This window comes from Bos indicus, chromosome 27 (assembly GCF_029378745.1).
Source record: "Bos indicus isolate NIAB-ARS_2022 breed Sahiwal x Tharparkar chromosome 27, NIAB-ARS_B.indTharparkar_mat_pri_1.0, whole genome shotgun sequence".
In the NCBI taxonomy this organism is placed as follows: domain Eukaryota; kingdom Metazoa; phylum Chordata; class Mammalia; order Artiodactyla; family Bovidae; genus Bos; species Bos indicus.
In genome coordinates this window covers 39,335,018-39,362,994 of record NC_091786.1, presented here as the reverse complement: position 1 = coordinate 39,362,994, position 27,977 = coordinate 39,335,018, and the positions used below count along the sequence as shown (strand labels likewise).

General features: G+C 43.7%; 1 protein-coding gene across 5 annotated transcripts in view; it reads left to right on the top strand.

Annotated features, from left to right (window-relative positions):
* Positions 1-27,977, top strand: part of LRRC3B (leucine rich repeat containing 3B) — a 95,235-nt gene that overhangs the window by 40,703 nt on the left and 26,555 nt on the right. Inside the window, exon 1 of one of the 5 annotated variants that reach the window (XM_070781529.1) lies at positions 691-16,185. The exons of 3 other annotated variants lie outside the window; for them this stretch is intronic. The gene's annotated coding sequence lies outside the window, so the exon portion shown is untranslated. Of the gene's footprint in view, positions 1-690; positions 16,186-20,634; positions 21,544-27,977 lie in introns of those variants that run through there. One more of the 5 variants, XM_019953618.2, reaches the window with a different exon arrangement.

The window sequence follows — 27,977 nt, the reverse complement described above, 5'->3', positions numbered from 1 at the left end:
ATGTATTATGCAGAGTACATCATGAGAAATGCACAAGCTGGAATCAAGATTGCCGGGAGAAATATCAATAACCTCATATATGCAGATGACACCACCCTTATGGCAGAAAGCGAAGAAGAACTAAAGAGCCTCTTGATGAAAGTGAAAGAGGAGAGTGAAAAAGTTGGCTTAAAGCTCAACATTCAGAAAACTAACAACATGGCATCTGATCCCATCACTTCATCACAAATAGATGGGGAAACAGTGTCAGACTTTATTTTTTGGGCTCCAAAATCACTGCAGATGGTGATTGCAGCCATGAAATTAAAAGACACTTGCTCCTTGGAAGGAAAGTTATGACCAACCTAGAGAGAATATTAAAAAGCAGAGACATTACTTTGCCAACAAAGATCCGTCTAGTTAAGGCTATGGTTTTTCCAGTAGTCATGTATGGATGTGACAGTTGGACTCTAAAGAAAGCTGAGCGCCGAAGAATTGATGCTTTTGAACTGTGGTGTTGGAAAAGACTCTTGAGAGTCCTTTGGACTGTAAGGAGATCCAACCAGTCCATCCTAAAGGAAATCAGCCCTGAATATTCATTGGAGGGACTGATCCTGAAGCTGAAGCTCCAATACTTTGGCCACCTGATGCGAAGAGCTGACTCATTGGAAAAGACCCTGATGTTGGGAGGGACTGGGGGCAGGAGGAGAAGGGGATGACAGAGGATGAGATGGTTGGATGGCATCACAGACTCAATGGACATGAGTTTGAGTGAACTCCGGGAGTTGGTGATGGACAGGGAGGCCTGGCGTGCTGCAGTCCATGGGGTTGCAAAGAGTCAGACACGACTGAGGGACTGAGCTGAACTGATCACCATTTTACACATGGGGAAACCAAGACTCAGAGATGCTCAGCGACCAGCCAGAGTTTACATAGCTCATAAATGATAGAGCGGGATTTCAGACTGAGGCGTGGTCACACAGCCTGGTCGCATCTGCCTCTCTGCCCTGCCTCCAATGGCTCCGTCTGCAGGCCTGGCTCCCCTAGTGCCCTGGGAACCACTGCAGAGATGGATTTGATAGTCTGCATGAAGTAGAGCCAGAGACAGGGTGCTGCCCCGGACAAGCTGGCCTGCAGGACAGCTTGTTTATCACAGCCAAGAAAAATCCACCAACTGACCCACCCAAATGTGACATGACTCAGTATAACAAAAGTTTACTCCTTAACCACGTGATTGTCCAGTCTGAGGGCAGTTGAGGTCAGTGGTGGTGAGGTGGGAAGCAGACTTTGCTCCACACAGTCATTCAGGGACCCAGGCTCACTGTGGCTCTGTTATCATCAATATGTAGTTTCCAAGTTTGTCACTGTCATCTCCACTGCAGCCCAGCCAGGAGCAGAGCAGGCTTAGAGGTGTGTGCCTGGGAGACTTTGTGGTCCAAGTCTTAGAAGAGGCACGCACGTCTTGCATTCCCGTTTCATTGGCTAGAATTCATAGTGTGACTATGGCTAATTGCAAGGAACGCTGTGGAAGGTAGTCAAGCTGGGTGTCCAAGAAGAAGAGGGGATAGATGTTAGAGAGTATTCATACAGGAAAACAGGGGAAAGGTCCCTAGGCTTAAAATCCAAAGACTGAGGTTTGGGTCTGATGACCCATTGTAGGGCCACTTGACAAGTTTTTTGTTTGAAAATCAGAATCACCATCACCTGCTGATTTCTGCTCTGTGTGTGCGTGCGTGTACACTCAGTCGTGTCCCGCTTTTTGTGACCCCATGGACTGTAGCCCACCAGGATCCTCTGCCCGTGGAATTTTCCAGGCAAGAATACTGGAATGAGCTGCAATTTCCTACTCCAGGGAATCTTCCCAACCCAGGGATTGAACCGTGTCTCTTATGGTTCCTGCACTGACAGGTGGGTTCTTTACCGCTGTGGCACCTGGGAAGCCCTTTCTACTCCATAGGATAATTGAAGATCAAAATTAGGATTAAATAAGATATCTGGGCATGCAATTTAGGACTAGCATGGGAGAGTAGGAAAAGCTCTATATTAAGACATGGAGTTCAGATTCTTTTCTCTAGTTCTTTGTGGCTGTGCAAACATGTCTCCCTCATGCTTTCTGAGCTGGGAAGCTCTTCTGTTAATTTAGGAGGAAAAGCACTTGCCTTGTCTTCTTTATAGGGATCCAGAGCGTGTACAAATCAGTAACCTAAGTGAAAGTATCTGAAAGCCATGAATGTCAAATTTCTGTTTTGGGTATCACTGGGAACTATTTTACCCGGAGACTTCTTTCTTTTAAACAATTAATTAATTAACTGCTATGTATTGTTATTATCATTTGGCCCTGCCAGGTCTTTGTTGCTGTGAGGGATTTTCTCCAGCTGTGGCTCCCAGGCTCCAGAGCTTGGGCTCAATGGTTGTGGTGCATAGGCTTAGTTGCTCCCTGGCATGTGGGATTTTCCAGGACCGGAGATCAAACCTGTGTCGCCTGCATTGAAAGGCAGTTTCTTTACCACTGAGCCACCAGGGAAGTTTTAGAGATTCCTTTCTGAGCCCAAACTCCCTGCTTTGTCCTTTCATCCTGGCTAAATGAAGTAGAGTATTTATGTACAAAATAATATTTTTTTCAAAAAATTGAGATAGATGTCTCAGCACACATCATGAGTGACTATAAACTCCTGAGGGAACAGCCTGAATCATCTCCATGTTTGAAATTCATACTCACTGAATTACGTTCAAGTTTCTTTCTGTTTTCTTTTTTTTTTTTTAATGTAAACAAGTCAAATGGAAATAGTGGGGTTTTTTTTTTGGAATATAGTTGATTTGTAATGTCGTGTAAGTTTCAGATGTACGGCAAAATGATTCCTTTATATATACATGCATATCTGTTCTCTTTCAAATTCTTTTCCCATTTAGGTTATTACAGAATATTGAGTAGAATTCCCTGTGCTATACAGTAGCTCCTTATTGGTTGTCCATTTTATACATAGCAGTGAGAATCTAAATAACAAAATACTGAGTTGGCCAAAAAGGTTCACTTGGGTTTTTTCCATCTTATGGGATATGAATGAATTTTTTGGCTAGCCCAATCTTAAAAATGATACAAATGAACTTATTTACAAAACAGACCCACAGACTTAGAAAACAAACTTATGCTTACCAAAGGGGAGAGTTGGGGGGAGAAGAGTGGATAGACAGGGAGTTATCAATTTATCAATTGATTTATTTATCAATTGATTTATTTATCAGTTTATCAATTTGGGATTGATAAATTGAGGTTTCAAAGAGACTGTCTGGCTAAAGACAAGGGAACCATGTGGCTGGCACAGCAGTGGTTAGTGGCTCCAGCCCACAGCGTGGAGCTCTCCTCACTATTTGTTCTGTCTTTGAACCAAGGGTTTATCCTAACTGATCACATTCCCACTTTCTGATTTGCAAAGTCACTTCTCTGAATTGTTGGTGTTAGTCACTCAAGCAGACTCACCGTTTCTTTCTTCATTCAGTTCCACAATTAGAGTGATTCATTAGGCTGTCTTCCTTTCTCTCCTATTTTTCCTGTTATCTCCTGAAACTTCTTAATTCCAGCCAAGACACTGATTACCTTCCAGGCTGCCTTTGGGGCCGAGTTGTGCAGAAGGGGATCGTCTGTCTGACCTGGCTCTTCATTGTTTCTGGGCTCAGTCAGCTATGAAGAGCCGGGCTTGCTCTGCTAATCGCGGTGTGCGATGAGTCACTCTTCCGTTTTTCTGGCTCGTTGCAGGTGAGGTTGCATCTGCTTTTTCAAACTTTAATAAGTAACAAGAGACAGTAGAGAAAATCCGGGAGGGGCTGGCTTGCTTTTCCTTCTAGAATGGTTGCCAGAGTGTAGCACCAGCTATCCAATTTAGGCTAATCTCCACTTTATCCACCCACTCAACAGCTAGCAGCATGTCCTTCTTTAAACGGCCCCTCCAGGAAAAGAGACACTGTAAGTGACGCCCTTGCAGAGCGGCCCCTCTGCTTCTCAAACCTTCACCTGCCCAGGGACCACCTGGGATCTTCTTGCCACAAAGATTCTGACACATTCGATCGGAAGTGAGACCCAGGATTTGGCATTTCAAAGAAGTTCCCCAGGGACGCTGCTGATCCAGCAACCAAACTTGAGGAGGTGGAGTTGTTGAGGTGGGCCCGTTCTTACTGAGGTCTCATTCTTCACATACATTTTCAGATGATGGGCTTTCTGGAATAAGGAGAAATAGCTGGGATGCACTTGTCAAAATAGATAAGAAATTGTAACCAGGAGGAAAGTGGGATCCCTGATGTCTTTTCAGTTGTGAATTTCTATAAGTTGAACAGCTCCAATTCTATTTGCATTTACATTGACAATAAGCAGGAGGGTGGCAGATCCCATTCCATTTGAGGGATGGCATGGGTGTCACTACCACCAATTAATTACCCTTGCTCTATTAATTAAGAGCAAGGGTGTATCAGGGTCACAGGAAACTGAGGATCTGGGCTGTAATCAGAGGCTAACTTGCTAATGATTTTGTACAGAACATTGGGAGTTTGGGGATATCCAAATATAAATATTGGGAACATGACTTGACAAATATATTTGTATGTTTTAAAGGGGAGGTAGAATCAGCTAGCTGTACTTATGTTAATAACAGACACATGTATGGTGCCTACTGGGTGCTGAGCACTTTACAAATATCAACTCATTTTATCCTGACAGCAACCTTAGGAAGTAGGTATTATTATTGTCTCTACTTTTATAGATTAATTGAGTTACAGAAAGGTGACGTTCTCCAAAGCAGCAGTGTTCAGGTTTTAAATCTGGGTAGGCTGGCCATTGGGCTTCTCTGGTGGCTTAGCTGTAAAGAATTCATCTGCCAACTCAGAAGACCCAGGGTTTGATCCCTGGGTTGGGAAACTCCCCTGGAGGAGGGCAACCCACTCCAGTATTCTTGCCTGGAGAATCCCCATGGACAGAGGGGCTTGGTGGGCTCCAGTCCATGGGGTCACAAAAGATTCAGACATGACTTAGTGATTGAGCACATGCATGAGGCTGGCTATTACTGGGGCTTTCCTGGACTCGTGTATAGCAAGAACATACTAGTTCAAGGTCAGATTCTGCCATTTGCACTTGCCCTTGATTAAATCTTCTGGTCTCTGTCCTCATGATGCCCTGGGAACCTCTCAAAATTGTTGGGAAGTTGAAATAAGATAATGCACATGAAACTTAATAAATTATATGCCACTGTACAGACAGATTCAAAGATTAGATGGATACATTTGATTGCTATTGTTGTATTTTGAATAGTACTGTGTGAATAGCCAAATTCTGTTTCTTTCATGTCTATGTTTATATTTCTGCTGCTTCCTCAGGAAGAACTCGTTTTGCCCGAAATCCTGAAATAAAAAACGTCGAACATCTTTTTGGATTTGTTTTCTTAGGTTTTCTGAAAATAGGATATTTTGTAGAGGCTGAACACCAGTAGATGGCCAATCTGCTGATTTCATCCGTTCTTATTTTGTGATATCGTGCCCTGGAGGTTCTTCTCAGCAGTGTTACCCCATCTGAATTGAAATGATTTTCCAATGCCTCTTGCATTTTGCTATTCATTTGGTAAAGTGTCTTATGATGAAATCAATTTTGTCTTAGAACTTTGTGCTCGGATGTAAACCATGATTTTTCTTGTTACCTTGCCTCATCGTGGCATAGTTATCTTTCTTTAAAAGCCCTCACTTTTCTTAGAGTTTTAATATTGCAGCTGCATACATTTTCCCTCCTCTGAATTTTAGCAGGAGTTAATGTAAGATTCCCCCACCCCCATCATTACATTACTACATTCTTCCTCAGGGGACTCGAGATTATGGAATTATGATAAAGGAGGATTATAGGGGTTCAGCTTGTGTTGCTGGGGCCAGGACATCTATGTCTCTGGTTCCTGGATGCAGGTGATGAAAGTGCCTCCTAATTATTTAATTATGAAAATTATGATTAGAGATTAATTTCCTTTTCTTTTTGTCAGAAATCCATGGAAGTAAAGCAAGGAAACTTTATTTATTTAAAATTTTCATTTTATGCTGGAGTAGAGTTGATTTCCAGCGTTGTGTTGGTTTCGGGTATACAGCAAAGTGATTCAGTTGTACATATACATCAGTCATTCATCTTCAAATTCTTTTCCCATGTAGTTTATTACAGAATACCGAGCAGAGTTCCCTGTGCCATATAGTACATCCTCGTTGGTTATCTATCTTATATATAGTAGCATGTGTATGTCAGTCCCAAACTCCCAGTTAATCCCTCCTCTGGAAAGCAAGTCAGTTTTAAACCAGAACTTAATTCTTTTTCATTTAATTTAGCCAGATCAGAATCTGTTTCCTTTTCAGCAATAGAGCATGGTAAGTCTTTCAGAGTAAATGTTAGAGCTGGATACAGTTATTAGCTCTCTCCTAAGTCAAGTAGCAAACTCAAACCAGACCAAAGATGCAGTGAACTTTATGTTTGTAAACAGGTGACATTTTTAAGCTGATTTAATCAAAGGCAAACCACAGATAATGGCATCACCATTTTCTTTTAACTGGCTTCTAAGACAGGGTTCATTTAGGTTTCTGGAGTGGCGGGTATAAGCAACTTTATAGTTGCTACGTGTGTGTCTTCCAGAACATTGCTTGCCTTCTCTAGTATTGTTCTAGAGCAAATGTGGATAAGAGAAGGATGGTCAGTGAGGACCAATTAATTCCAAGATATCTGGGTGTGTATTTCTGGTGTCAAAATAGGCAGATAATACAGAGTAGCAGTCTCAGAGGCAGACCTGAGGTCAGAGAATCTACAGCTCCATGTCTTAGCTGTGTGACCCGGAGTGAGTCACTGTCTTGCCTAAGCACTTCTTTCTTCATCTGTACAACTGGAATGGTACTAGTGCTGACCTTAGGCCTTTGTGCTGTGTGGCATATCACACACAGGCGTCTCTTGAAAGTACATATAATTCTTAAGAAGAGTTAATCTTGGAAAAAATCTAAATAAGAATGAGTGATATATGAATACGTATAACTGTGTTTGAGCAAAGTCCGGGAGATGGTGAAGGACAGGGAAGCCTGGCGTGCTGCAGTTCATGGGATTGCAAAGAGTCCGACACGACTAAGTGACTTAGCAACAAATATATATCTGAACCACTGTGCTGTACACCTGAAAGCAATGCAACGTTGTAAATCAACTAAAATCAAATTTTAAGAAATGCTTCCTACACCAGGGAGCCTGTTCTCCCACACAAAAAGTTAATTTTGATATAATTTTATCCTTGACCTACTATTAATCCAAGTGAAATCCTAACAGCTCCAATAAATCTTTGTAGACCTTTGAACAATTTCAAAAGCACCCTGAAAGGATGATTAAGTATCTTATGGTGGTGGTGGTGGTGGTCATTTATTTGCCAAGTCATGTCCAACTCTTGTGACCCCATAGACTGTAGCCCACCAGGCTCCTCTGTCCATAGGATTTTCCAGGCAAGATTATGGAGTGGGTTGCCATTTCCTCCTCCAGAGGATCTTCCTGACCCAGCGATTGAACCTGCAGGCAGGTTCTTTACCGACTGAGCTACCAGGGAAGCCCAAGTGTCTTATGAGTGTCTTTCAGATTATCCCATAGAAATGCTGACCCCAGAGCTTCGTGCATCTTTTAACTGAAATCCCCTGACTACTACAACACACACACACACAGAGACAGACACACACACACACATGCATTCATTGGCCTTTGCTTGTGGGAACGTCTTGTGCAAAGAACATAGAAAGATGTAAAGTGTCTTAGCTTTGAATGTGGAGCCAAAAGGGTAATTCCTCTCTGAAGACCACACTTACTAACCACAGAACAAGTGGAAGTGCCTACACTTCATCCAAAGCAGACTACTGCTTTCAATTCGTTATTGCATGGTTATTTAAAGTAAACTGAGAAAATACTAACAGATAAAAGGAGGAAGAAATGACCCTCAAAATCCCAATCCTCACCCCTAAATGCTGTTGTTATAACATTTTGGTGATTTTTGTGACTTCAGGTGGTTTTTGTTGTTAGTTGTGATCATACTATACCAGCAATTTTATCTCCTGCCTTTGACATATATACATATGTATATATGTTTTTATGGCTATGTGATATCACACCAAAAAGATGTATTGTTGACTATCTGCTCACATTTGTAGAGTAAACATTGATGCTTTCCTTATTCCTGGCTGTCACACACACTGCAGCCTTGAACCTCTGCTCGTACGATGCTGATGCTGCAGCATTTACGGCAGCGACCTGCCCCTGCCCCGGAGCCCTGCATGCGCCAGACCTGTGAAAGTCATTAGAGTTGGAACTCATGAAGCCGAACCCAGTTCAGTTCAGTTCAGTTGCTCAGTCGTGTCCGACTCTTTGCGACCCCATGGACTGCAGCACACCAGGCTTCCCTGTCCATCACCAACTCCTGGAGCTTACTCAAACTCATGTCCATTGAGTCTGTGATGCCATCCAACCATCTCATCCTCTGTCGTCCCCTTCTCCCACCCTCAATCTTTCCCAGCATCAGGGTCTTTTCTAATGAGTCAGTTCTTCGAATCAGGTGGCCAAAGTATTGGAGCTTCAGCTCCAGCATCAGTCCTTCCAATGAGTATTCAGGACTGATTTCCTTTAGGATGGACTGGTTGGATCTCCTTGCAGTCCAAGGGACTCTCAAGAGTCTTCTCCAACACCACAGTTCAAAAGCATCAATTCTTCGGTGCTCAGCTTTCTTTATAGTCCAACTCTCACATCCATACATGACTACTGGAAAAACCATAGCCTTGACTAGATGGACCTTTGTCGGCAAAGTAATGTCTCTGCACCCCAACACTGAATTAAATCTGAGACAGAGTTTTGGATGGAGAATTGGTTTACCAGGCAAAGAAGGCCACACCAGATTCATGCCCTCAAACCTGTGTCCCCAGGATGGGAGGATTTGATGAGATGTTTTATAGTAATGGTTCAAAGAGGGTGTGATAAGCTCATGGACATTCTTCTGATTGGTTGATGGTGCTTTATTCGGGAGTCAGCATCATCAACCTTCTTGTTCCAACTAGTTTAGAGTCTACATGCTTGTGGGCAGCAAACAGTTAACTTCTCATACCTGGTAGAGATTTCAGTTTGTGCAAAACAGCTCAAGATGTAGCTGTGTGTATCCTTGATGGGGAGGCAGGATCCTGCCCCAGGGCTGCACTATTGCTTCTTGCTGTGCTCATTTGCTCAGTCGTGTCCGACTCTTTGCTACACTACCTACTGTAACCCGCCAGGCTCCTCTGTCCATGGGATTCTGGAGTGGGTTGCCATTTCTTCCTGACCCAGGGATTGAATCCGTGTCTCTTGTGTCTCCTGCATTGGTAGACAGATTCTTTACCACTGTGTCATCTTGGAAGACTGCTTATCTCTCTATGCACTCCCTTTCTCGAGCAGGAACTGTGTGAACCTGCCCTTTGGAGCTCAGGGAGGGTTGTGGAGGCTGAATGAAGCCCGTTTCCCATAAGCGAGACATGGGAGGCTCAGAGAGGCTTTTGTGCCCCGGAGCCCACGGGTCCTGCTCCACATCCCTTGGTTGATGAGCCGCCATCGGGCTCACAGTCACACTGCGTTTCCTGAGGTTCTTAGATTCCTCAGGCTTAAGATCAAAGTCCAGAGTTGCTCTCTGACATTTTGCTGGTTCTGAAAGGCTGGAAGGCCAGGAAAGTGCAGAAAGGTTGAGAATGGAGAGGGGATCCCCATCCTGCTGATCACTGTGATCCTGGATGGGGTTACACGTTGCATCTCTGGGACCCCACAGGAACTTCTAGTAATTATCCGAGGATCTGGAGTCTCCTTTGAGAAATGCTATTGTCCTTAACGTATCTCCTGAGAATCCTTATCTGTCCCAGAAAACCAGTCACATTCACCTCGCCGTGAAAGAAAGAAACATCTCAGGATTTTGTGAAATCCTTCCTTTATCCATCTCTTGAGTTAGATAATTAAGTCCTTTCTTCTAGTTATTAAAGCTAGCCTGTTCTAACTTTTTGGAAACATCATTATTGTCAGTTTAATTCATTACTCTTAGACTCTCTACCATGCCCTACTCATGCTTGATATTCTGTGATTTGTGGAGTGTAACACGAGAAAAATATTCTTGTTTTCTAGGACTGATAGCCGTCTGATAGGTGTGGCACCAGCTATATCAAATATGGAACTCCATTAATACTTATTAATAGTTTCTGCCCCTGAGTCCCTTTGAAGGGCCCGCATTGACCCTTTAACTTCTCCCTGGTAGTCCAGCCTGTGCTCTGAAGTTTTCTACCGTCCAGTTCTTCAACTCTGTGGTCGCTATGGCATTGTCAGGCTGGTTGGCTTCTGTTTGTGTCTAAAGATAAGCAGGCGTGTGTGTGTTTGTTAACACCACACTTTGCTTTATTCTAATTGTAGTTAGAGTCTATAACTGCAAAGTTATTGGAGAGAATGTACCTACTTTGGTGGTAGTGCCATCGCTTGATTCCTACCACTGCCCGATGCTCTTAATGGATCTGTTAGTGGAAGCCTTAGGTTGATGATAGGATAATGAAGCCAGTTGGCATCTCCATTACTTTTAGGAAAGCCTGAAACTGGTCGTTTCTGTTGCCATTTCCTTCATTTTGGATCCTAAGTAGTTGAAGTCAGATAAAGCAGAAAGGAAGAAAGGTGTGCATCCTCGTTACTCAATGAGTCTTTCTAAGAATAGAGAGATGGAACCCTTGGGCAGAGGGGAACTGAGTTCTCATGCTGAGTCTGCCCGTCTGTCCCCTTTGTGCCCAGTACATGAGGTACAAGAGGAGGGGGCTGGATTGGATTGGACCGTAGGCCCCCCAGACATAGCGACACCAGTGAATGACCTCTTCCAAGCCATTTCCCCAAGCTTCTCCCTTTTGGCAGGCAGCTTCTGGCTTGATCAGGTTCTGTCTTTGGCAAAGGGGCATGTTTAATGGTTAGTCTTTATGAACTACAGGTTGGGTTAGGGTTGGGGCTGTGCTTTGCTTCTGTCCAAATAGTAATCTATGGGTCTCATTTTGCAGTTTGCCTGTTGACAGATTATACTGATTATGTTTTTGCTCCCTGAACACCACTGTTCATTTTACCATTTCTTCTCCTAGTAAACGTCTGCATGTCTCTCTGTCTACTTTTATCAAAACTTTGAATTTTATTAATTACTTAAATACTGGAGCCTTTCACAAACTTCCCATTTAAAGTAATCATGCCTAAATTGTGTTGAATGAAAGGACTTGCATATTAATTGTGCCTGGTGTTTCTGTTGATTAGGCAATTCTGTACCAGCGCCAATCAGAGCTGCCTGTGTCTTTCAGCACTGATGAAGTTTTAAATTGACTGCGTTAATTTAAAATGTTAGTCATATTTAACTTTCCCAAGGTTGGGAGCAGGCTTCCCTGGTGGCTCAGATGGTAAAGAATGTGCCTGCAATACAGAAGACCCAGGGTCAGTCATTGGGTCAGGAAGATGCCCTGGAGAAGGGAAGGGCAACCCACTCCAGTATTCTTGCCTGGAGAATCCCATGGACAGAGGCGCCTGGGGGACTACAGTCCCTGGGGTCACAAAGAGTTGGACACGACTGCGTGAGTAACACACACACACAAGGTTAGGCGCAGCTCTCAGCATGATTCTTTTCATCCTGACTCTGGAGTGGCAAGATGGAAATGACTATGGCTCTATGGCTTTGTCCTCGCCACACCCTCCCTCCCACTCACAACTGCATCTGTTCAGTGGAAGTCTTACCAATTTCACCTGCTAAATCCTTCCTGGGTTCCACATTATCCTCAAGTTCAGGCCTTTATTATATCTTGCCCAGACTGTCACTGTAGTCATTGACTCGGTCCCCTTGCTGATAGAATTGCCTACGTAATTCAGCCAGGAGAATCCTCATGCTGAAACTCCATCATCCCACGCCCATCACCCACGGAATGAAGCCACACTACTTAGCGGGACCGAGAAGTCTTTCTCTGCTTTAGAACGTCTCCATTTTTTCAACTTCATCACTTACCCCTCTTCAGTCTGAATTTAATGCCGGAGAGATGCCAAGTGATGCAGCATTTTCTGTGTTCCTCACCTCCGTGTTTTGGTCCATGACTTTGGCTGGAATATTTTGTTTGCTTTCCATATCCTGGCACACCAAACCCCAACCACACTTCAGCAGTTAGCTTGGCCAATTGCCTCATATGTGAATTTTAGGGGAAATGTTTTCCCAGCACTGTTGAGAATTTCAGCTTTGTTACATCGTCAAGATCCATTCACAGGTCTGCTCCCCATCACGACTCCACTAGCCCCCAGTACCCGAGGTCACAGGGAGTCCTGACCTTGTTATCCTCAGACTCTAGTTAGTACCTGTTTCTAGAATTAGACTCTAGAAACAATTGACAATGTGACGCCAGGCTGCTGGCCTATCACCAGTGAAGCTGAAGTTTTCACAGAAGGAGATAGTTTGGGTTTGGTTCTCTAGGAGCAGACTCTGAGCAGAGGATTCGGTGAGACTGATTAATCAGGAAGTGGTCCTAGGAAAAACTGGAGGGGAGGGTGGGAAGGTGAGACAGGGAGGTGAAAGGAACGAGGCTGAGTTAGGCTGTGTTTTCAGGAGAGTCCCGCAGAGGGCAAGTGTCGCTGAATTCTATAGGGGGTTCTGAAAACAGTGAGGGTCCCACCTGCAGTGAGGCAGGGGGTGTTGAAACACCCACTGCATCAGCATTGGCTCAGGGTTGCCTCTTCCCAAAATACAAACTCCAAGTCATTCAACTGTCTACATGGAGAGGTGAGTGGGTCAGCATTGAGCGTGTGTCAGAACAGCCTAAGGGGCCTATTAAAATATGGATGGCAGAACCCTGCTCCTAGAGTTTCTGATTCAGCAGGTCAGGGTGGGACCCAAGTTTGCATTTCTAACAAGTTCCCATGAGATGTTGCTGCCACTGTCTTAACCCTAACTGTCTGTGGCTACTGGTCTGTGGCTCACACCTTGAGGAGCACTGATTTAAGCAAAAGCATTTACAGCAGCCCAGGGGTCATCCTACGATAAAGGCACGGCCCTGACTAGTGTCCAAGAAGACTGGAGCCCCACTGCCGGCCCCATTTCTAATCCAAGGCAGGTTGCAGTTTGCAGGACTGACTCAGCTGAGTATCCAACTTCAAACCAAGCTTCACTTTGCTGTGATTGAAAACCATACTGAACTATTTCCTCTTTTTTTTTTTCTTTTTATATAAATTTATTTATTTTAATTGCAGGTTAATTACTTTACAATTTTGTATTGGTTTTGCCATACATCAACATGAACCCACCATAGGCATACACATGTTCCCCATCCTGAACCCCCCCTTCCTCCTCCCTCCCCATACCATCCCTCTGCGTCGTCCCAGTGCACCAGCCCCAAGCATCCTGTATCCTGCATCGAAGCTGGACTGGTGATTCATTTCATATATGATATTATACAAACTATTTCCTCTTAACATCTTTGGCTGTCTTCTGCTCTTCCTCATTCAGTTAGGCTCAAAGTATTTCCTGGAAGCACCACTGCTTTGTCTTGTTGGCATGTTTCTCTTCCCAGCTGATCCTTTGTGAATTCTGTTATTAGAATCGACCAAAATTTCAAGAAGTTTTTATTAGTCAAGGGTAGAAGTCAGTCCCAATAGTTTAGAAAAGAGAGCTGAGGCAGTAAATCATACAAGTATGTACAGTGAAAGAGATAAATAACCAGATACCAAAATGGCTAGATGAGCAAGAAAGAACCTAGAGGGGGGAAAAAATGTTGATTTGCCAGACATTCTTTGGAAATAGGGAGAATTTTTTGGCAGCTGTGTGACTTATAGGCAAACCTTAAGGTATGTTTTTATTTTGCTAAGACTTTCCTTCCTTGGTTGATTGAAGGAGTTCACACAACTCCCAGAGGCTCATAATGTTCACAAGAGGAACTTGTGTACTGGAAAGCCTGTCTAACCGGGTGCTTTGAAATACATATGAAAGAGCTAAAAGCTTAGTGTCATAATGAAACCTGGCATCAGGCTGGAAGGCTTGCGAAGTTAATAAATCATTCAGAAATCAGAAATGGGCCTTTCACTGTACATGGTGTCCGGTAATTTACATCATGCTCACAGACAACTGCTGAGAAGCTCCTCTGTGTGAAAACGATTCTGTCATTCCTGGAATGCGGCCACAACCTCATGGTCCAGAAGGAGGGAGACCCGAGAGGAGTGGGACGGAGCCCCGTGGAGAAAAGGGGCGCTGTGTCCCGAGGGTTCCTGTGGGATGCACCTCTTATGACATGGCTCCTAAAGCAGGTCGTAGCTGTGGATGTTTGAAAGCCTACAGAGAGAAGCCTTCAAGAAAGTGTGTGAGGAAAAGCTGACGACGCATACCTTAGTCACGGTGGAGAAGGAAAGGGCAGGAAAACATACCGCCATCTTCATTCACGAAAGTTTATGACAAGAGGGTAAGTTACTCAGCCAAGACAGAAGTGCGTGTCAAAGAATACCTTTTGATTCCACCTATAGGAGGTAACGTGGAGAAGGGAATGGCAACCCACTCCAGTATGCTTGCCTGGAGAATCCCATGGACAGAGGAGCCTGGCGGGGTACAGTCCACAGGGTCGCAAAATGTCAGGCATGACTGAAGCGAGTTAGCACACAGCACGCATACAAGATACCTGGAATAGTCAAATTCATCAGGTCAGAAAGTACATTGGTAGATGCTGGGGCCAAGCATCAGGGGATGGGGAATGAAGTGGGGAGTTAGTATTTAATAGGGACAGAGTTTCCATTGAGGAAGATGAAAAATTCAGGAGATAGATGATAGAGATATGCAACCATGTGAGTGTCCTTAGCGCCCCTGAACTGTAGAGCTCAGTGTGATGAAAATAGTATGTTTTATATTATGTGACTTTTACCACAATAAAAAACATTAAAAAATTTTTTAAAAGAAGTACAAGTGAAAGAACCTGTCTGATCAGTTCAGCTCAGTAATGAAATAAGTTGTTCATCTTGCATCAGTTAGATTCACTTACTTTACAACTGACCCAATATTCTCCCCCTGAGGGAAGCAAATGAAGTTCCCTATGTGGGATCGGAGGGCGGGGGCTGTGAGGACCGACTGGCTTTGTCTCAGGGAGGTTGTTGGGTGATTGTCCCTGGGCTGGCAGGAAGTTAGCCAGTTCTGAGTCTTACCACGAGCCAGGAGTGGAGCTAAGAAAAATGTTCAAGTAGGTATGCATGTATGCATAATGTCATGTACTGCTGGACAGATAATGGACTATTAATCCCATTTAGTCACTCGTGTGTGTGTGTGTGTGTGTGTATGTGGGCTCAGTTGTGTCTGACTTTTTTCGACCCCGTAGACTATAGCCCCCCAGGCTCCTCTGTCCATGCAATTTCCCGGGCAAGACTACTGGAGTGGGTTGCCGTTTCCTCCTCCAGGGGATCTTCCCGACCCAGGGATTAAACCCTTGTCTCCTGCACCGGTAGGTGGATTCTTTACCACTGAGCCTCCTGGGAATCCTCATTTCATCATAGTAAACCGTATTCTTGAATGGCACCTGAGGAAGATAACTACTTCCTTTTTGGAAATAACGTCTCAAACTAACTTATTGTAACACAAAAAGTTTGGTTTGAGGGAGCACAAGTCTATCTTGGGAGCATATGCTCTTTTACTAAAACACACCCAGTTTTAAAAAAAAAATACCTGAAAAGGACTTATAACAAAAGCAATGGTGGGATTTTAAGGGTTTACTTGAGAAGAAGCACATGAGCACTTACGGGACTCCTTCTGCAAGCTTTTACACCAATTATCTCAACCGACCCTTCTGACTCCTTAGCAATACATAATGACATTTTTTAATCACACAAAGTTGTAAAGGCAGAACGCAGAGTTTCTGTGTAGCATCGCCCAGCTTCCCCGCTTGCTCACATCTGACGTCACTTTCTTTGTCGCAGTTACAACTACAGGTGCGTTGCTGTCACCATATTCCAGACTTTATCTGGGTGCTGCCTGGTTCCCACTCCCGTGCTTTTCTTTTTCAGAGTCCAGTCCGGGATCCAGCTTACCTTTCGCCATCCTGCCTTCTCTTCTCCGACCTGGGGCAATATCTCAGCCCTTCCTTGCTTTTCATGACCTTGACAGTTTTGAGGATTACAATGAACTATATCATCGGGTGAAAATTATACAGAGTGAAGTAAGTCAGAGAGAGAAAAGTATCATATATTAGTGCGTATATGTGGAATCTAGAAAAATAATACAGATGAACCTATTTGCAGGGCAGGAATAAAGACACAGACATAGAGAACTGACTTGTGGGCACGTGGGGGCAACTGGAAGGGAGACGAATTGAGAGAGTAGCACTGATATATATACACTGCCGTGTGTGGAACAGCTAGTGGGCACGTGCTCCGTGATGGCCTAGAGGGGTGGGATGGGCCGTGGGAGGCTCTAGAGACGGGGGATATATGTACGTTCATGGCTGATTCACCTTGTTGTACAGCAGAAGCCAACACAACATTGTAAAGCAATTACCGCCAATTAAAAAAAAATTTTAAATACAAGTACTGTAACATTTTCATCAAAGATAGGAATTTCAGCTGAAAAGAGGCATCATTATGGTGGAGAGGAAATGACAAGGTAGTTGTTCCTGCCTGAAACTTTTTTGTGGAATATGTTGTCATGGGAGAATGAATGTTTAGTTTTCCGTAATTTCCTATGACACTTTGCGGGAATGGGTCCCCAGGACAGACTGGGAGCGGATATTAGGGACATTTTCCAAGAACCTGAGGTTGTTTTTCTTTTAATTGGAGTACAGTTGACTTACAATGTTGTGTTAGTTTCAGGTGTGCAGCAGAGTGAATCAGTTATACATGACGTGAAAGTTGCCCAGTCATGTCTGACTCTTTGCAACCCCATGGACTGTAGCCCGGCAGGCTCCTCTGTCCATGGAATTCTCCAGGCCAGAATACTGGAGTGGGTAGCCTTTCCCTTCTCCAGGGGATCTTCCCAACCCAGGCATCGAACCCAGGTCTCCCGCATTGCGGGTGGATTCTTTCCCGTCTGAGCCACCAGTTATACATATTCATGCATTAGTATCTATTCTTTTTTACAGCCTTTCCCTTGCACATCATTGCAGAGCACTCGCTGGAGTTCCCTGTGCTGCGCAGTAGGTCCTTACTGTTATCTGCTTTGCGCACAGCAGTGTGTGCCTCTCAATCCCAGTCTCCCAGTTGTCCTCTCCCCACTTTCCCCTTGGTTAACCATAACTTTGTTTTCTGCATCTGTGTCTCTATCTCTGTTTTAAGTTTGCAGACAAATGCTGGGGCCTTCCTGATGAAGTGGCATGGAGACCTTTTGTTAGGTTTTTTTTGTTAGTTTGTTTTTACTACAACAGGGATGAATAATTTTTGCTGAGAATTTGAAAAATACAGAAAAGCAAACAAACCTCCCCAAGCTCTTCTAGTCGGCAGTGAATACTGTTCATTTCAGTGTGTGATACGCTGCTTCTTTATCAATGCATATAGGCTGCAAACTTTTGCAGGATAACATGCTGAAATGCCTTCCAAAGTCTATTTTTAGACCATGGAGTCTTTAGCAGAAGAGAAAGGGTTCAGTAGTTCCCATCTGGCAGCTGAAGAATCCCAGGGAGCCACGGATTACTTATAAGGGTCTTCAAATCCACATGTTTATCAAACGTTGTCTGTAGACGGAACAACTTGCTATGTCACACACACACACATTCAACCTTTGGGTAAACATACAAGTATGCTCTTCATTGAGATTAATACATGCAAATGCATTCAAAAGCCCTACCGAATTTAGAGGAGCTTGCTGCCATTAGTTACTTTTTTCAGTCAATGAATATTAAATAAGTTCAGCTCTTTAGTGGAAGGTCCACAGATGTGCTGATATTCCAGAGGGCTCTCGTGCTTGTAAAGGTGAAAACAAAAATGTGATGAGGAGATGAGTGACTGGCAGAATGTTTGCTGTTTCTACCACATCACGATTCAGCCCACGTCGGTCACACGTGTACAGATCACCTCTTTTGCTTTTGGTTTTACAGTTTAGCTCCTTTCAGAAAAAGTGAGCAGATCACATTGTTGGGTGGTCCTTCTTCCAACTCTGGATTAACAACCTTCAACTGGTGTAGCTAAATCCAGAAAATGAAAGACTTGATTATCAAAGCAAAAATATTACATCAATATGCTAGTATTTGTGGAGTATGGAGAAGGTGAATTTTACCTTTTTACCGCATGGTGACCCCAAGAGTCCTATTGCTGAACCCCAACCTTTTCTACTTGCTTGAAACTTTTTCTTTAAAATTTAGTCTTTTAGTAAAATCTGTCCTATTGGAAGAGAACAAACCAGTAACTTGGAAAATATTTTTAAAAGGTTTCTTATTTGCCATTCTAAAGAAAAAAACTATTTCACACTTTATTACTTTTCTTGCCCCAAAGTTGAATCTTACTTAAAGTCATATGGTTGCTGATGAAAGATGATTTCTTGGCTTTTCCATAAGCAGGATGTGTTCAAAGATACCCCTTTCCAGCCAGTTATTTTAGCTTGTTTTAGTTTGCTTTGGTTCAGTCTGTTACTTTGGGGTGGAAACTGGCTCCCAAGTGAAAGATCAAACCCTTCTCTTCCATGCCAGGAAATTCCAATTTAAAGCCCATTTTTTGAGCTTGGTAAAATTCTTCTCTTTCCCTCCTACACACCCTGATTAGCTTTCTCTTTGTAAGTGACTTGACTTACTATTCCCATCCCTCCCTGTGCCTGATGGAGCTTGCTGAGAGTTTAGTACCTCATTCTGATCATTTCTCTCCATCCCATCTACTTTTATCTGTGTGCTGTTCACTATTTTCATCACAGGAGCAGTGAGGCTGGTTTAGGGAAGGATGGACGTTTCCTATTAGGATGCCCAACTCTGAGGAGAAGACATTCCATCACTTGCCCTTTCAGTGATGAGACCCAGGGAGGCAGTCTCCCAGAATGTGGAGAAACAGGAGTGTTTCCCAAAATAACTAACAAGACTTAGTTTTGATGTCCATCCCCTCCTTCCTGTTTGCTAGAAGCACATGGTGGGCCGTAGAAGGCAATGTTCTTTGAGTGATGATTCTGAAGGTGTGAATTCTTGTTCACTCTGCCGCTAGATCCTTGGGCCAATTGTTTTTAGTTTCTCAACTTCTTAACCTATAAGATGGAGCTGAGGCTATTCCTAGGTTGTTAGGGTCATGGAGCATCACATATGCTATGAAAATATCAGGAATTATTACTGCATCAAAGACTTTATGAACAAGCTGAAGGCAAAAGCCATTTATTTCTTTTATTTTTGGAGTGGTTTTTGAATTTTTTATTTTACATTGGACTATAGTTGATTAACAATGCTGTGCTCGTTTCAGGCATGCCACAGAATGGTTCAGTTATACACAAACATGTATAACTGAATTTTCAAGTTCTTTTGAAAATTCTAATTTTCAAGTTCTTTTCCCACTTAGGAAAAGAGTTTGAACAGAGTTCTGTGTGTTATACAGTAGGTCCTGGTGGTTTTCTACAGTACTGTGTATATGTCAATCCCAACCTTCCGATTTATTCCTCCCCTCCATGTTTCCCCTTTGGTAACCATAAGACTGCTTTCTAAAGCTGTGAGTCTGTTTCTGTTTGGTAAATAAGGTCATTCATATTTTTTTTTAGATTCACATATAAGCGTATCATATGCTTATCATGTGGTGTAAGCGTCATATCACATGATATTGTCTTTCTCTGCCCACTTAGCCTGATCATCTCCAGGTCCATCCATGTGCTGCACATGGTATTATCTCATCCCTTTTATGGGTGAGTAACACTCCAGTGTTCTTGCCTGGAGAATCCCAGGGTCAGGGGAGCCTGGTGGGCTGCCGTCTATGAGGTCGCACAAAGTGGGACACTGAAGCGACTTACAGCAGTACTCCATTGTGTACGTGAACCACATCTTCTTTACCCAGTTCATCGTGGACATTTAGGTTGCTGCCATGTCTTGGCTATTGTAAAGAGTGCTGCAGTGAACACTGAGGTGCGTGTAGCCTTTCGCACTGTAGTTTTCTCTGGATATACCCCTAGGAATGGGATTGATGAATCGTTTGGTAGCCCTGTTCTTAGTTTTTTATTTGCTTCTTTATTGTAGAAGGAGATCATGAGTCCAGGTATGGATTCCCAGTCCTGCTGGCTAACTCTGCTACCTCGGTCAAGTTACGTCTTTGCATCTCAGTTTCTCCAAGCATAAAACAGAGATTATCCTAGTAACTGTTTCATTAGGGAAGTGGAGAGCAACAGTCTTCATAAAGAGTTCAGTGTGGTGTTGGGAGAGCAGCGAGCTGCCCATGAGGTGAAGTGAGGTGAGGGTGCTGAGTGGGAGGTGGGCTGGCATCACTTGCTGCTCAGAAGTTCTGCTCGCCCCGGGTCACAGCACTTGGGAGCCCACTTCTAGCCTCAGCATCTGTCAATGTTTCCATGTGAAATAAACTTTAGCGACCACTCCTGAATGGTCCAGACAAAGGTCTGTTGTAGTGCTGAGCCATCTTTTTGTACAAATGTCATGTCAAAAAAAAAATCAGTGTTCGTAGGTTGCCTTCATTTCTTCCTAGAAATCATAACTTTAAAAAAAAAAAAAAAAAACAGAACACGAAGTGTCTAAAGCCGAGCCTATCCCTTCTTTCGTTTCTCGTAGGCTGAGGGTTTCATTTCAAGCAGTGCGTGCAGCGCTGTGTCTTTAGATGTGCCCTGTGTGAGACGAAAGACCACCTACGTGGAAGCGGGTATTGGTGGAATTTGTAGGTGGGGAGAGAAACTTGGCCCTGGAGTTGAGCCACAAGGCAATGAAAATGCCCTTCTGTTAAGGTTTGCTCAGCTTCCAGGGGTGGTTTTGAGGGGCAGGCTTAGGAAACAGGGCAGCCCCATGAGGTGGGGTAGATGCCCAGACCTACTTGTGAGTGTGTGCCTGTTTTGTACCCACTGCCGGGCTGGATGTAACTCAGCAGAGAAGAACTCAGGGGTCCCAGCGCCCTGGTGATGGGGGAGATGCCGGAAGCAGTGCCCTCTCTCTCCTTCCTGGCTTGCGTCGCTCTGGCTGCTTTCCCTTCTGTGGGATCGCAGGCCCTGTGAGGTCCCGATCGCCGTCTCCCTAAGAAGGTCCCCGTCCCTGCTTCAGTCCTGGGACAACGTCCTTCTCAACCTTCCCAGTGAAGAGTCACCGGCCTGATCCTACCCATGGTCCCTCCTGACTATTTGTTAGAGAGGATACACGCCAGTACAATCCAAGATGGGTTCAGAGTAGTTCATATTGGCTCCAGTGTTGATGTCCCATGACCTGCCTTGAGATCCTTGGAAACACCCTGGGATTTCCCAGCGGAAAGAACAAGAATCCTCCTCTCATCATTCTCTAGATTGGGTGTGTGTTTTCTGTGTCCTGCGTGGGATGCCTTCCTTACGGACTGCTTACCCACCTGATTTCAGACGTGGAGTCCGGATGAGATCTGCTAGCTCTAAGTGCGTTTTCTAAATGCAGCCGCTTGACTTGGTGAGTGACACTTACCCCTCTCCACTTTGCTGTTTTGAATTCCTTGTTTGTGGGTGGTACACTGCATTAGAAAGCTAGACAGGCTGCAGGAGACACCGTCTCATCTCCTGGCCTAGTGTAGATGGGGTGTGTGTGTGTGTGTGTGTGTGTGTGTGTGTATGCACGCTCAGTCACTTCAGTCGTACCCAACTCTTTGTGACCCTATGGACATAGCCCGCTTAGGCTCCTCTGTCCATAACAAGTAATAATAAATAACAAACCAAAAGATCTGCTGATGAGAAGGTTTTGAACTAAGTTTATTTACTCCGTGATTTGAGAGAGAGTCATTTAATCCACTTGAATTTTTTAGAGCAAGCATACTCTGCATTTTACAGAAGAAGCTATGTTGAGTTAGACTTTGGATTAATGGTGCAACATCATCAGAAATGTGGCTGCGAGGTTTACCATCTCCCAAGGTTAATAGGGATTTCTCTGAGCCTGTGGGAAAACTATCTCCAATTCAGCAGGTTAATTACTCACATTTGGTCAATATATTTTGTCATGCTGTCATAGGACAAGCGCAAACAAACCAACAGATGAATGAAAACTATTAAGATGAAATTAAATGGACTAAAATAAAATGTAAGCTCTTGACTAATGTAGCCAGATGAACAGAAGAAAAGTAAAATATGGGATTATGCAAATCCCAGCACTTGGCTTCTATTTCTGTTTTCTCATAAGAAAGAAGGAAGGATGCTCTTTAAAATTTCCAAATGAATCATATATTTTAAAACAAGCTTTCTCAGAGAATAAAAGCACTCTATCAGTTACCTCAGAAATTATTGCTGTGAAAGTCCAGGTTCACTGTGGAAGCAATGCCATTTTCTTTCTTACCCATAACACTTCCCACAGAGTTTGACATTCAGATGATGTATGTAAATAAATATTTTTAGATAAGTAAGTGGATTTATAAATTCATACCAGACCTCACAACCTGCAAGTCCCACGAGTACTTCAAACTGAGCATTTATAAAAATGAGCTCAAATCTGCCCCTTTCTTATCTGCTCCTTGCATATTTTCTTTCTCACCGAAGAGTCATCAGGTTTGACCTGAGTGTCAGCATGGACTAAGGCCTCTTCATTGGCCCTCCTGCCTGTTTCTCCAATCAGATCAGATCAGATCAGTCGCTCAGTTGTGTCTGACTCTTTGCGACCCCATGAATCGCAGCACGCCAGGCCTCCCTGTCCATCACCAACTCCCGGAGTTCACTCAGACTCACGTCCATCGAGTTAGTGATGCCATCCAGCCACCTCATCCTCTGTCGTCCCCTTCTCCTCCTGCCCCCAATCCCTCTCAGCATCAGGGTCTTTTCCAATGAATCAACTCTTCGCATGAGGTGGCCAAAGTACTGGAGTTTCAGCTTTCGCATCATTCCTTCCAAAGAAATCCCAGGGCTGATCTCCTTCAGAATGGACTGGTTGGATCTCCTTGCAGTCCAAGGGACTCTCAAGAGCCTTCTCCAACACCACAGTTCAAAAGCATCAATTCTTCGACGCTCAGCCTTCTTCACAGTCCAACTCTCACACCCATACATGACCACAGGAAAAACCATAGCCTTGACTAGACAGACCTTTGTTGGCAAAGTAATGTCTCTGCTTTTGAATATGCTATCTAGGTTGGTCATAACTTTCCTCCCAAGAAGTAAGCATCTTTTAATTTCATGGCTGCAGTCACCTCTAGCATGTGCTTAAATATAATATTGAATGTATTCAAAGTAGTTTATATCAACTGTTTTGTTGATGTTCCATGACTTGACTAGAAATAGCTGGAAATACCCTCAGGTACCTACCATAAGCAGAAAGGACAGGAATTGTTCTCTTTACTGGCGTTTCATGGGTATTTTCCAGGCACTGTAGGAGAATGTCTTCTCTCCAGGGCTCTTCTCTGACTTTTATTGCAGATAAGTAGATGTCTGTATATGTTGGTAGTTACTGTTTGGGTAATTTTTTTTTAATAAATGAAGACTTGCAGATATAGTGTGGGGACAAAGCCAACAATGCTCACTGTCAGGTCTGCAGTGAGATGCTGTGCTCCAGAACTTGCAGCTGAACTACCCACCACCTCCCCAGCACTCCCAAGAGAGACGGCTAGAGGCATGGAAGCAATTAATCCTCCACTTTTTTGCTTGCCCAGAATACTCCAAGCCAGGTGAAGAAGTGAGTGTTGCTTCCATATTTGCCAAGCAGAAATAAAACTGGAGGTTTTACTATTTATTATTATTATTATTATTTATTAACAATGTGGATAAAAGTGAGGTTAATTGGAATGACTGTGTTTTTCTTACATTGTTGAATAAATATGTATATGTGTTTGTGTGTATATATATATATTTGTACACAAACACGTGTACCAGGATTGACAAACTTGTGTCAATGAATAAAAATGTACAAAGCATGCAGAAAAGTTATTTTCATTTTTCTGCATGTAAATTCAAAATATAATTTAAAAGAGTGATGTAAAATGCTTTCACGGTTGTTTCCTAAAGAAGACTTAACTTTTAATCACAGATGTTTCCCACCCTATTTGTATGGTGAACATGTCACTTCTGTTACGATACAGCAGTGGTGGCTGGCGGAACCAGACGTGACAACCCTGTGTCAGTTCTCCATCTGTTTCATTTTGAAATTGTGCACGGCCGTGAACATGGGGCTGAAGCCCAGTTTTGGAGGGTGGGGTTCTAGACTTCATGGCAGGCACTGCCCTCGATAGACATGGTTGCCGTTCAGAATCACAGAATAAAGTCAGAGCCCTGTGAGGTCTTAGAGCTAGACTAGGAATGCCACTGGTTTGGGAGTCAGAGAACAGGGCTGCTCACCTCATTGCACCACTGATTAGTCATAGAGCTGAGTCGTCAGTCTCCCCGCCTGCAACATGGAGACACGGACCACGTCCCCTTTGCTCACAGGGAGGTTGAACAATCCAAGTAACGTGCGGGAAGCACTTTGAAAGCCGCATGGAGCTGTACAAAAATAAAGCATTAATCATACAAGGAGGCCATGTTTTCCTCCAGGGAAGTGGGAACGTGTGTGGTTGTTACGGAAAATATTTACCCACCCAGGCCACGTGCTGCAGAGACTGTGTTCCCTTGTCGTCCACGTCGGGGTGAAGCTGAGGGAGGCCCTGCCAGGCCAGGGGGCACCTGGCTGTCTTGGAGGTCGCCCTGCCCAGGGCAAATTCCTCCACCTCCTCTGGAGGGACTGGTAGTCTTGTGTGTGCAGAGGGGTAGCTTGTGTGAGTCAAAGTAGATTGGCCAGTTGGTCGAGGGGCCCTGGGAGAATGCTTGGGCCAATGCCATGGATCTTTGATGGCTATTCAGGGTGCTATCAAGACCATAATTCTATAACTTCAAAGAAACGCACTGTACACATGAAATACATTCTCGTTCTTAGCCAACACTGAGCTGCCAATTAGCGTTTTAAAATTGGTTTAGGTATATATGAAAGCTCCAGAGAGGCCTTCCTGATGAAACTCAGACCATCCGGAGAAGCAGTGGGGTTGCTGGCTGGTGCTGGCAGCTGAGGATTCAGACTTTGCCCCTGGGATCCTGGGGACCCTCGTGCTAATGACAAGCGTGACGACACTGGTTCCTGACTCTTCCTTTGGAAGAAGGGCTGGGAAAGCACCACAGTTGGAGGACATAAAATTATGGATTCCTAGAACCAAAGATCAAAGTGACTAGGAGGTCATCTCATACCCAGATTACGTTCTGCTTAAGCTCGGCATGAAAGCCTCTGAGAGTTAAGAGGAAAGAAGAACTTTCTGGGAGGAAGGATATTTAATTTCTTAAATTCTAACTATGAGAATAAAAAATGTATATTTTTCTGATCTCCCATTAGAAACTAAGTAAAAACTAGAATTCCTCTTCCATAAATATTTGGGTGGACTTTCTGTTGACAACATGCCTGCTGGCTTATAACAAGTCCAGGTAGATTCGATGAGAAAGGACTGTAGTGAGTATGGAATAGCATAGGATTCTTTGCCTTGGGCAGCCAGAGCATGGACAACCAGAACCTTTCACTGACATATTCATTCAGTTATTCGTTCAGGCGTCAAAGATTTGAACACGAAGCCACAAAGCCCTCAAGGGTGGACATTCTGTGATATTGTAGGTGTTTGTAGGAGAGCGGACAGCAGGTGATGGCCTTCTTGCAATCACAACAGCCAGAGTGATTTTTCTAATGTATAAATCCGGTCATCTCGCTTCTCTGCTTACAATTCTCCAGTGGCTTATCATGCTTAAATAAACTCCAGCCCCCACCATGTTCTTTGAGGACCTCCCTAAACATTTCTCCACCATTCCGCCCTGCCCATGTGTCTTCAGCCACACTGGGCTTCTCACTGTTCCTCAAAGAAGCTGAGGGTGTCTCAGGCTTTTGGCACATGCTGTTCCTTCTGCCTGGAACACTGTTCCCCCCACTAGCTTTATAAATCATTTCTCTGCTCAAAAGATGCCTCCTTGGGTAGGCTTCTGCCAACTAAGCACCATCACACCCCAGGACACTTCTTTTATTCTGCTTTATCATATTATGGAAGAAAGGTCAAATATGCTTAAATAGCCCATTTTTTTTTCATGGAAAGGGATTTTATTTCAAATATAGCAGTGTGTATGTGTCAGTTGCAAACTCCTAATCCCTCCCTTTCCCCACTCTTCACCACTGGTAACCATGACTTTGTTCTCTAAGTCTGTGCGTCTGTTTCTGTTTTGTAAGCAAGTTCATTTGTATCATTTTAAAAGATTCTTCCTGTAAGTGATATCATATGATGTTTATTTTTCTCTGTCTGATTTAGAGACAGAGGTGCTTATTCACTTAGAATAAGCATCGTCTCCAGGCCCATCCTTGTTGCTGTAAATGGCAGTATCTCATTCTTTTTAATGACTGAATCGTATTCCGTTGTATACGTGTCCCACATCGCCCGTACCCACTCCTCTGTCGATGAGCGCTTATGTTTCTTCCTTGTCTTGGCTATTGTAAACAGTGCTGCAGTGAGCACTGGGGTCCATGTATTCTTTCAGACCATGTTTTTCTCTGAATTTACACCCAGGAATGGGATTGCTGGATCATATGGTAGTTCTATTTTTAGCTTTTCATGAACCCTCCATACTGTCCCCCATAGTGGCTGCAGCAATTTAGATTCCCACCAAGAGTGGAGGAGGGTTCCCTTTTCTCCACACCCTCCACAGCATTTACTGTTTGTAGATTTTTTTATGATAGCCATTCTGACTGATGTAAAGTGATAACTCATTGTAGTTTTTATTTTAAATGGTCCATTTCCTTTTAATTAAGAAAGGAATGCACAGAGCTTTAGTGTTAACTGAAATTTGTGGGAGAATTTCAGGACATTTCCATAAGAATGTGAATCTCCTGGTTCTTGCCATGTCAAGTTTTTTTCTTCTTATACATATCCAAAGGTATCAATAAATTGTGATTATTGTCCCAGAGTTTCAAGAGTGTTCTCAGTAAAGATATTCACAGAGGGAGAAAAAAATGGCATGCACACACGCTCTTTTTATTAAAGTTTCTGTCTTTAGGAGTCCTACTGAATTGCGTTTTGACATATGCGTCTCCTTAATCTATTTAGGGATTGACTATTTATTTATTTTACAAATGAAGTTCTGATGGTATTTCTTCTGGACGATGTCTAATGCCAGTGGCAGAGACTGTAAATTTCCCAATGAGCTTGAGAACTAGGACTCTACATTTTATCCATTTGCTGGAAGGTTATCCCAGAAATGTCACACATAGGGTACTTCTGTAGTTTCCCGAAGCTTCTCTGTCACCCCAACTCACAAACGTGCAGTTTCTACTCTGCAAGCCGGAGCTGTTGAAGCAATTGAAGTTTTACACCTTCAAAAAGAATCCCACCGAAAGCCCGTGGGCAATATGCAAACATTGTTTGGACTCTGCGTCTGGCAGAGGAAACAACAGCCGGCTTCTCCCTCTTGGTCTTGAAGACTTTTCATTTCATTGTGATCAAAAGAATCAAACGATCCTCCAGCCCACAGAGAGAACCTGTTTTGGCATCTCTTAAAACACAGATTTCCAAATATTTCAGACAGTATCCTAATCCAGAAAGAGGACTTTATCTTTCCTATTTCATTATTAATCATAGAGTTTTCTTTTGGAAACTAAAACCAAAGGTAACATTAGACAGAGAAGAAAGAGCCTGTTGTTTTGTTCTCTCCAAAATGTGTTTTTGTGACTTACATGCCACACCAGATAATTTAAATACTGTGGTCTGGATCAGTCGTGTCTGACTCTGCGACCCCATGGACAGCAGCATGCCACGCCTCCCTGTCCATCACCATCTCTCGGAGTTTGCTCAAACTCATGTCCATCGAGTCAGTGATGCCATCCAACCATCTTATCCTCTGTTGTCCCTTCCCTTCCTGCTT